General features: G+C 28.8%; 1 long non-coding RNA gene across 1 annotated transcript; it reads right to left on the reverse strand.

The window, feature by feature from the left end:
* Positions 1–1811: 1811 nt before the first annotated feature.
* On the reverse strand, positions 1812–5113 carry LOC119614393. The gene is made up of 2 exons (XR_005232325.1): positions 4834–5113; positions 1812–1852 (listed from the first exon to the last, which is right to left on the reverse strand). It is a non-coding gene; the product is annotated as an uncharacterized LOC119614393 (long non-coding RNA).
* Between the last annotated feature and the right edge of the window lie 6389 nt (positions 5114–11502).

Below are 11502 nucleotides of genomic sequence, written 5' to 3' on the forward strand. Positions count from 1 at the left end.
TATCTATCTATCTATCTATCTATCTATCTATCTATCTATCTATCTATCTATCTATCTATCTATCTATCTATCTATCTATCTATCTATCTATCTATCTATCTATCTATCTATCTATCATCTATCTATCTATCTATCTACTCTATCTATCTATCTATCTATCTATCTATCTATCTATCTATCTATCTATCTATCTATCTATCTATCTATCTATCTATCTATCTATCTATCTATCTATCTATCTATCTATCTATCTATCTATCTATCTATCTATCTATCTATCTATCTATCTATCTATCTATCTATCTATCTATCTATCTATCTATCTATCTATCTATCTATCTATCTATTTATCTATCTATCTATCTATCTATCTATCTATCTATCTATCTATCTATCTATCTATCTATCTATCTATCTATCTATCTATCTATCTATCTATCTATCTATCTATCTATCTATCTATCTATCTATCTATATCTATCTATCTATCTATCTATCTATCTATCTATCTATCTATCTATCTATCTATCTATCTATCTATCTATCTATCTATCTATCTATCTATCTATCTATCTATCTATCTATCTATCTATCTATCTATCTATCTATCTATCTATCTATCTATCTATCTATCTATCTATCTATCTATCTATCTATCTATCTATCTATCTATCTAGTTATCTATCTATCTATCTATCTATCTATCTATCTATCTATCTATCTATCTATCTATCTATCTATCTATCTATCTATCTATCTATCTATCTATCTATCTATCTATCTATCTATCTATCTATCTATCTACTATCTATCTATCTATCTACCTATCTATCTATCTATCTACCTATCTATCTATCTATCTATCTATCTATCTATCTATCTATCTATCTATCTATCTATCTATCTATCTATCTATCTATCTATCTATCTATCTATCTATCTATCTATCTATCTATCTATCTATCTATCTATCTATCTATCTATCTATCTATCTATCTATCTATCTATCTATCTATCTATCTATCTATCTATCTATCTATCTATCTATCTATCTATCTATTTATCTATCTATCTATCTATCTATCTATCTATCTATCTATCTATCTATCTATCTATCTATCTATCTATCTATCTATCTATCTATCTATCTATCTATCTATCTCTATCTATCTATCTATCTATCTATCTATCTATCTACCTATCTATCTATCTATCTATCTATCTATCTATCTATCTATCTATCTATCTATCTATCTATCTATCTATCTATCTATCTATCTATCTATCTATCTATCTATCTATCTATCTATCTATCTATCTATCTATCTATCTATCTATCTATCTATCTATCTATCTATCTATCTATCTATCTATCTATCTATCTATCTATCTATCTATCTATCTATCTATCTATCTATCTATCTATCTATCTATCTACTACTATCTATCTATCTATCTATCTATCTATCTATCTATCTATCTATCTATCTATCTATCTATCTATCTATCTATCTATCTATCTATCTATCTATCTCTATCTATCTATCTATCTATCTATCTATCTATCTATCTATCTATCTATCTATCTATCTATCTATCCATCTAACATTTTCAATCTTCCCCCTTTTGCTTACCATTAGCCAAATCCAAATGTAATGGTGGTGTTTTTGGTGAGCGCGGATTGAAAGCATCAGCCATCTGTATATCCATAGATTCCAGCGAATCAGAAGCAATTAAAAAGCCACGAGCACTCATGCTGATGCTTTTTTATATTATTTTAACACAATTTTCTTCAAATGTTTTATTTTTTTTTACTTATCTAAATGTTTTCTTTTAATAATATACTATAGATCTATAATAAAAATAAAATTTGCAACAAAAATTTATAAATTTTGCCAAATTTATACACAATTTACGTCACAAAAATGCGTTGTCGGTCGTTGTACAGTCAGTACGGACACATTGAGAATTAAAGTGCCATCAATTATTTGTAGTCGACCTAAATTGCAATTCAGACAGTTGTAATTTAATGAAGAAATTGCAGTGACAGATCGCAAGTGTGGTCGTTTTGAGTGGGTTTTGTTCTTAAAATATTTTGCAGTTTATTTATTTGGAATCTATGGAAAAATATTTGCAAATTTATTAAGAATAAAAATAAGCAAATAGATAGATGAATTATGCTTAAGGCAGCTGTATATGAATTTTGCTTTTATAGACAATAAAACATTTTTGTTTTGCTATGCAAAGATTCGCATATTAATATAAATATTGGTAGGGGGCAATAATTATTTCACTACGATAAGAGTCAAATCTTATCAGTGGGTTTTTTTTTTAAAAATTAGATTGTTATTTATATTAGTAAAAAATAGAGATTAAATTAGGAAAAGAGAGAAAATAATTAAAGGTGTACATTATTAACCTTAGTGTTACCAGACCAGACTTTATATATATGTGTGTAAATTTTGAATGAAATATAAATTGCATTTAACATAGACTGGACAATAGACTAGACTATAGACTAGACTATAGGCTAGACTATAGACAAGACTATGGACTAGACTATAGACTAGACTACAGACTAGATTATAGACTAGACTACTGACTAGATTATAGACTAGACTATAGACTAGACTATAGACTAGACTATAGACTAGACTATAGACTAGACTATAGACTAGACTATAGACTAGACTATAGACTAGACTATAGACTAGACTATAGACTAGACTATAGACTAGACTATAGACTAGACTATAGACTAGACTATAGACTAGACTATAGACTAGACTATAGACTAGACTATAGACTAGACTATAGACTAGACTATAGACTAGACTATAGACTAGACTATAGACTAGACTATAGACTAGACTATAGACTAGACTATAGACTAGACTATAGACTAGACTATAGACTAGACTATAGGCTAGACTATAGACAAGACTATGGACTAGACTATAGACTAGACTACAGACTAGATTATAGACTAGACTACTGACTAGATTATAGACTAGACTATAGACTAGACTATAGACTAGACTATAGACTAGACTATAGACTAGACTATAGACTAGACTATAGACTAGACTATAGACTAGACTATAGACTAGACTATAGACTAGACTATAGACTAGACTATAGACTAGACTATAGACTAGACTATAGACTAGACTATAGACTAGACTATAGACTAGACTATAGACTAGACTAGACTAGACTATAGACTAGACTATAGACTAGACTATAGACTAGACTATAGACTAGACTATAGACTAGACTATAGACTAGACTATAGACTAGACTATAGACTAGACTAGATGACTAGACTATAGACTAGACTATAGACTAGACTATAGACTAGACTATAGACTAGACTATAGACTAGACTATAGACTAGACTAGACATGACTATAGACTAGACTATAGACTAGACTATAGACTAGACTATAGACTAGACTATAGACTAGACTATAGACTAGACTATAGACTAGACTATAGACTAGACTATAGACTAGACTATAGACTAGACTATAGACTAGACTAGACTATCGACTAGACTATAGACTAGACTAGACTATAGACTAGACTAGACTATAGACTAGACTAGACTATAGACTAGACTATAGACTAGACTATAGACTAGACTATAGACTAGACTATAGACTAGACTATAGACTAGACTATAGACTAGACTATAGACTAGACTATAGACTAGACTATAGACTATATAGACTATAGACTAGACTATAGACTAGACTATAGACTAGACTATAGACTAGACTATAGACTAGACTATAGACTAGACTATAGACTAGACTATAGACTAGACTATAGACTAGACTATAGACTAGACTATAGACTAGACTATAGACTATAGACTAGACTATAAATATATTACTATAGAATAGGCCATAGACTAGATTATAGACTAAACTATAGACTAGACTATGTACATATGTATATCAAAAGGTTATAAGTTAGAAAAAGTACTAAAAATGTCGCAGGGGTACCGCGGTATTCTTTGATATCAAAAATTATTGAAAAAAGTGCTAAAGTACTGATATTCCATGCCTGGTTATTACTATAAAATATTTTACAATTATAAATTGTAGAATAATTAATTTTAACACACTCTGCTAGCAATTTGTAAACGTCACAAAGAGGCACATCGAATTTATTTTAGAATGTAAACAAACTCATAAATACACTGGCCGATGGGGTCGGTACTACTACAATTTGTTTTCTTTCGGGTTTGTCTATGAATCATTTGAAAATTCGTCTTTTTTTACCCTAATCTATACAACGCATTTTATTTTTGAGGAAATTTTTTAATATTGTTATTATAAATTATTATTAATTTTGTTGTTGTTATTTTGGTATTTATATAAAATTTTCACAATATTAGCAAATTGCCAAAAGAAAAATAAATAAACTTCATGAAATAAAATAGAAAAACACTAACAACACTACACTGCATATAAAAATTGAATAAACAAATAAATAAATTTATAACTATAAATAGGCTTTTAAAAAATTTAAATAGAAAAATGATTACATTTCACATTAAAGTAAAAGACAGGCAGACGGACAGACAAACAGACAGCAGCAATGCAAAAAAACAAAATACAAATCAGCTGTCATCATTATTATCTTCAACAACATCATCATCATCATGTAGTTTTACTGCAAATTTGTATTTAAATTGTTGTTGCTTTTGCTTCAAATTCACTGCACTTTTTTTCAAAGATTGCATAATAAACAAAAATAAAAAAAGAAATATAATAATTTATAATAACAAAATTCACTTTTTTTCTTCTTCTTCTTTAAGCATACTCAATTATTTATGTATTTTTGTTGTTTTTGTGTAATTTTTCAAATTTTCGTTTTAATTTGTAGCACTTTTGTTAAATTAAAGGAACTTGGTGAAAATTTAAATGCAATTTTTTTGCTTGTTGTTTCTTTGTTTTATAGAACGTTGCAATAATTCACTTGTAATAAATTTGTTTAATTTGTTCTTTTTTAAATTTTGTTTAAAATTAAACTTTTATCGTTGTCAATCTTATTTATCTGCTTCACGAAGTAGAACTGAATTGTAGTACAAAAAATCAAAATAATGCCGCTGAGAATAATGAACTTGTTATTTTAGCTTAACTGTACTAATAACAAAAACAAATAATAACAACAAAAAAAAGTATTGTTTTGTCGGTAGATATCGAAATATTAGGCACTCTAGACCAAGCATTTTGACATGTAGTTGAATATGTTATTTACTTTCTACATTACGTTGGGTTAGTAAAGTGACAATTGTTTTACCAGCATTGATTAGGTAGGATAGGTAATGATGTCGTAGAGCTTTACGTGAACCACTGCCGTGTTGGCATTATTTCACGGTGGTACTTTTTCAACCACTTGGTGAGCTGACTAGACGACTCACCACCGCACCTTTATTAATCTTAATTATACATGGTTCTGCCGGTCCATTTACAAGCACTATGCTCAAGTACTCGAGCTATCTAATCTCTGAACATTGCTGCTCCATTTCCTAACTAGCGAGATACAAAAAACATCAGATGGATTGGCCTCTGTTGAGTCGGTAACAGCACCTAGAGACGTATTCGGTAGACAGAAACTCGAATCCATCAAATAAGCCGAGGACTTTATTCTTACTCACAGAGAACAGACTCTGGTAAATCTGGTATAAACAGATGAACATAACTGGACTTGTATAAGATACCTAGCACACTTCTCATTCATTCGACACACTCATAGAGAACAACATCCGACACGCTCACTGTAGGTATACGGGCGGACAAGTTCCATATACTCCTACATTCATCCTGTATCATATACACTTAACACTAACTCATTTCCATAGCTCAGTCCCACAGTCACTCCTCTGTGGGGAGTGTTTGTTGACTTCGGCAACAGCACCGAACTAAACCCGAATTATAGACTTTACCGTGCATTAGTCTTTTAACCGACATTCTTTTCCAGCGAATTTGAGTTTAAAACCACAGCCATCACACGCACCCCGAAGGGAACCCTCCAATAACTGGGACAAGACAAATTCCGAAACTCTACCTGCGTCAGACTAGAGTTTCTGGCAGCACCTCTTTTCCCCGTGATTGAAATTACACCAAGATGGGGTCTTTAGGCTTAGGTTTTGGACAATACTGTATTTATTGGGAAGAAAAAGTGGTTAATTTTTTAATTTATTAAATTTTAAATGTATTGCCCATCACTGACGTAAATTGAATAAATTTTCTTAGAAACATCAGTTCAATTAATACATTACTCATCCGGGTTAGGTTACGGAAAAGAATTATAACAACATCGATTTCAAAAATATTTGAAATTGATTTCTAAGAACTCTAAAAATTTCCCAACCTATCAAACAGTGTTACCAACCTTAGTGACAAATCTAAAAGACCATACGCTATCCGAGACGCAAAATAAAGAGAAATAATCAGAAATTTTACAACAACAAAAACAATTTATTATATATGCACAAATAAAAATATACAGTACTCTTTTATTTGTGCTCCTACTCATGACATGAAAAATAAAAAAAATAAAATATACTATAAAACTTAGAACAAATAATAACAATAGAAACAAATGTTTGTTTGTTGGTTTTTCTAATATAAAACAAAAATTTACTTTGTTGATGAGTAGAAGCTTCGTCGAATAGGTGTGTTAAATAAAAGAAAAACATTGAAAAAAAAACTTTAAAATTATTTTTTTTTTAACTCATTTTCGGCAAAGCTTATCAATTAGGACGGGTACCATGTATGCAAAAATATTTGTTTTTGAAATTCTATTTTAAAACAATATTTATTTAGCTAAATAAAAGAAATAATTAGCGGGTGATTGAGGGAGTTGTATACGAATTATTAAAACTAACCGGCGGATTTGACAGTGGCTGTCTGAGTAAACAACAGGGTTGGGAAATTAGAACTTTTATAAAAAAGACTTAAAAATAAGAGCATAAATTTTCATGTCAAATTTTATTGCTAACAGAGTGTAAGAAACTCAAAACATTTCAAATTTGTGTAGTTTGTTATAATTATTAATGATTCATTTGTACTTAAACATTATGTATTTGTGTACAATTTTGTTCGAAAAGGTCAAAAAGTACAAACAACCCGATAGTTTTAAAAAGTTGTCAATTGATCCCTTTCGAATATTACATTTTACAAATGTGTAACTTCAGCTTGCCTGTAACTTCTACACTGTATTAATAAGTCATTTGCCTTTTAAGTGTTCCCAAGTAATCTAATCTAGAGTCAATATGAACCACAAGTAAAGAAATATATCTTTCTTATGAACTCTTTCGGTTTAAAACATACGAAAGCCATCATAAAAGCAGTAAGAGCTCATTTTTAACTCTTTACCGATGCCTGTTTTAAAATGACAAATGAACTCTTTGACTGTTTCTCAGAACTCAGTTCTGTATCAAGCAGAGATAGCAAATGGAGTTTTAAAATTGCATTAAAATTTGTACTTCTTCGATTCCGATTGTATATATGTACATACATATGTATATATATAATTTTTGCAAATTTATATTAATAGGAAACAGTAACATTTTAGACCGACTTCTAAAGTCAATTTATAAATCAATAAATGGATTTGTCTATGTATTAGTCAATTGAGTAGCATTAAATAAGTTTCTTTAGTCAATAGAGCTAGTCACAGGCATGGAAGAATTGAAACTTTGAAATAGTACTAACTTATGACAAAAATAGTACTTTTTACGTTTTAAGGAAATAGACTAGAACTATAGAGCTAGACTATGACTAGACTATAGACTAGACTATAGACTGAGACTATAGACTAGACTATAGACTAGACTATAGACTAGACTATAGACTAGACTATAGACTAGACTATAGACTAGACTATAGACTAGACTATAGACTAGACTATAGACTAGACTATAGACTAGACTATAGACTAGACTATAGACTAGACTATAGACTAGACTATAGACTAGACTATAGACTAGACTATAGACTAGACTATAGACTAGACTATAGACTAGACTATAGACTAGACTAGACTAGACTGTAGACTAGAATATAGACTAGACTGGAATATAGGCTAATTCAAAAGACTAGTCTCCAGATTAGTTTATATACTAGACCATAGTAAAGTTATTAGACTATGCACAGCATCGAACTGAAGTAGTGCAAGTTTGAATGTACGTTTATGATTTTCACAAACTGTATTTACATGTATGTTTCTTTTCATCTATTTGATACAAAATACCTCCTAAAGGAAATGTCCTAATTCTATATACATATGTATGTACATATGTACGTACAAAGAAACAGCAACAAAATATTATATAGAAAGTATAAAAAAGTATGTAATTCTAATATTTGGCAACATTTTTATGTAAAGACACGAACGTCGAAATGTGTATAATAATCGATAACGATTACAAAGAAATTAGAACGCCGACAAAAATACAACAGCAGGATTAGAGAAATACAATGTGTAATTAAGGTACGAGAGTGTGTATATCACGTCACTTTTATGTTGCCAGAAAATCTTTTATGTGCGCATTAAAAGAATAAATTATAAAAATAAAACAAGAATTTCACATTAAAGTACGAAGAAGATTTCGTAAAATAAAAAATAAACATATATTCTATAATATAGAATTTATTATTTTCAAAAAATGTTGGCTGTTACTGTTGCTTTAAATTTTACGAAGATTTTTTTTATTTAGGAGCCATAATGATGCCAGAAAGTCAATATTAGAAATGTTCGAAAAGTAGAGAATTTCGATTAATCTATTTGCCATAAATTAAAAATAATCGGAATGTCGACAAAAAAGCCGACGAAATTGTAAATTGATAAATGTTGAGAAGTTTACTTTTCATAAATTACAAAATTCGAAAAGTAGACATTTATCATAGATAAGACTTATCGGTTTGTTTTATTTTATAAAAACCGGTTCTGTAATTTTGAAACAGTCAAGGTCGACTATCTGGTAGTAAAATAATTGAATAATTGACTTAAGTAAAACATTTTGAAGGCTAAAACTTTACACTTTTTTAATAAGAATTAATAAATTTAATTTTTAATAAGAATTAATAAAAGTAAAAATTTTGTACACATTTCTAATAATTTAGAAATTTAAATCATTATTTTTAATTCATTCAAGTTCTTAAATGAATATTTAAAAAGAAAAAGCTTTTACAACTTAAAATGTACACATATTGTATACAAAACAAGCAAATTTTAATTACCTTCATATAAATCATTAATTGAACAATAAAAATTTATTAATAAAAACCATAATATTCTATTTAACCATCCTCTACACACCCCTTTTACTTAAATCTAATAAAATCCCACTTCCTTTTCGAAACAACATCTGGCAACATTTTCTCTTCCATGCGTACACGGATAAAAACAATAACCGCAGCAGCAACAACAAAACCAACAACAATAACATGAAGTAAAAGAAATAATTTGTATAAATCGCTATAGAATATTGTAGAAAGAAAACTTACTTGATTTGGATTTGACAGTAGCAGCAACATTTTGAGATTCTGCTTCTGTATCCATTTCCATGTCGGTATCGAAACCATAGCTTCGAAAGCGTGCATCACCATAACTTTGCATTTTAATTGAAAACCAACTAAACTTACTAGCACTTAAGTTAAATGAAACACTTTAATTTTTCTGGTTGGTTCCTTTTTCTTTTGTAATTTTAATAGACTTCTAGACTAGACAGCACACACTTCACTTCACTACACTTTATTAATAAAAGTAATGTTTACTTTTTATTTAGTTTTGTTTTTATATTTATTACTCTTCTTTTGTATCTTTATTAAGGAAAAATTCCAATTAAATGACTACCAACCGTCTCTTAGCTCACTCACTCTCGCATTAACAATTTTTCCGATTAAATAGATTTATGTTGCAACGTGGGTTTGTCAGTTTGTTTTTTGCAATAACGAACAATTAATGAAAATGTATCAAATGAAAAAACGACAACAACAACACCGATAGTGACGACGTAGTAGTTTAATATGTATGCTTGTTTGTTGGTCGATTTGTATGTTTGCACAAGTACTAGGTGTAAATAACAACAACACCAATAATAATAAAAATACTTTGTTTTTGTGCGTTGGCTTATTTTTTATTTGTTTTTGTTGTTGATTAGTGAATGTGGTTCTTCTTCTTTTCTTTTTTTTCTCTTCACCTTCTCTTCTTTTTTCTTTGTTTTTACAGTAAATTAATTGCTTTGTCCCAAATTTATTAAAAAATTTTGCACATATTTTTGTTATTGTAGATATAAAAAGTTTGTTGTTACTTTTAACAAATTTAATATTTCATCTATATTTGTGTTTTTTTTTTTAATATGTTTTTCTTTCTAAGTTTAATTGTTTAGTAAAAAAATAAAAATAAACGCTACTTTTTGTCCGTACAAATTGTGAAATTGTCAAATGCTGAGAAAATACTGAATGATTTTTAGCTAAAGTTTGCATAGATATGTACATATGTATATATGTATGTATGTATATAAGCGAGAGCAGCAGCAACAGTAGTGTTGGTTGGTGGGTTGATTGGTTGGCTCACTGACTGGTTAGTTGGTTGTGTGTTTTTATTTATTTTTGCATTGCAATTAAAAACTGGTCTTTCGCTCCTTTTCTTTCTCTTTTTTGGAATGACATTTAAAAAATTCGTCTACTACTGACGTTTGCTTATTATTTTCTAACAGTAACATGGTTTCTACAAGTTGTCAACATTTTTGTTTATTAGTAGGCATTTTTTGTGAGCGGAAAAACGGATGTTAAAATGTTTGTTTATTTTTCCTATTGAATTTATTTCGGTTATCCGTTTCTTGACATTTACAAAAGAAACGGGTAAAATTTTGTCCATATTGGGATAGTTTGTGCAACATTTCATTACTTCCATAAAATTGAGAGAGCAAGAGAGTGGTGTAATTGGTGTTGCCAGATTTCGTTAAGCGTTTTTTTTTCGAATTTTTCTAGTTGCCTTTTTAATGAAAAATTTTAATTTCAGCGGTAAATTTAATATACATACATACATACATACATACATACATACATACATACATACATACATACATACATACATACATACATACATACATACATACATACATACATACATACATACATACATACATACATACATACATACATACATACATACATACATACATACATACATACATACATACATACATACATACATACATACATACATACATACATACATACATACATACATACATACATACATACATACATACATACATACTACATACATACATACATACATACATACATACATACATACATACATACATACATACATACATACATACATACATACATACATACATACATACATACATACATACATACATACATACATACATACATACATACATACATACATACATACATACATACATACATACAAACATACATACATAACATACATACATACATA

Source organism: Lucilia sericata, unplaced genomic scaffold (assembly GCF_015586225.1).
Source record: "Lucilia sericata isolate MDLA Ls3-8-SP2 unplaced genomic scaffold, ASM1558622v1 Contig002847F_arrow, whole genome shotgun sequence".
Lineage (NCBI taxonomy): Eukaryota > Metazoa > Arthropoda > Insecta > Diptera > Calliphoridae > Lucilia > Lucilia sericata.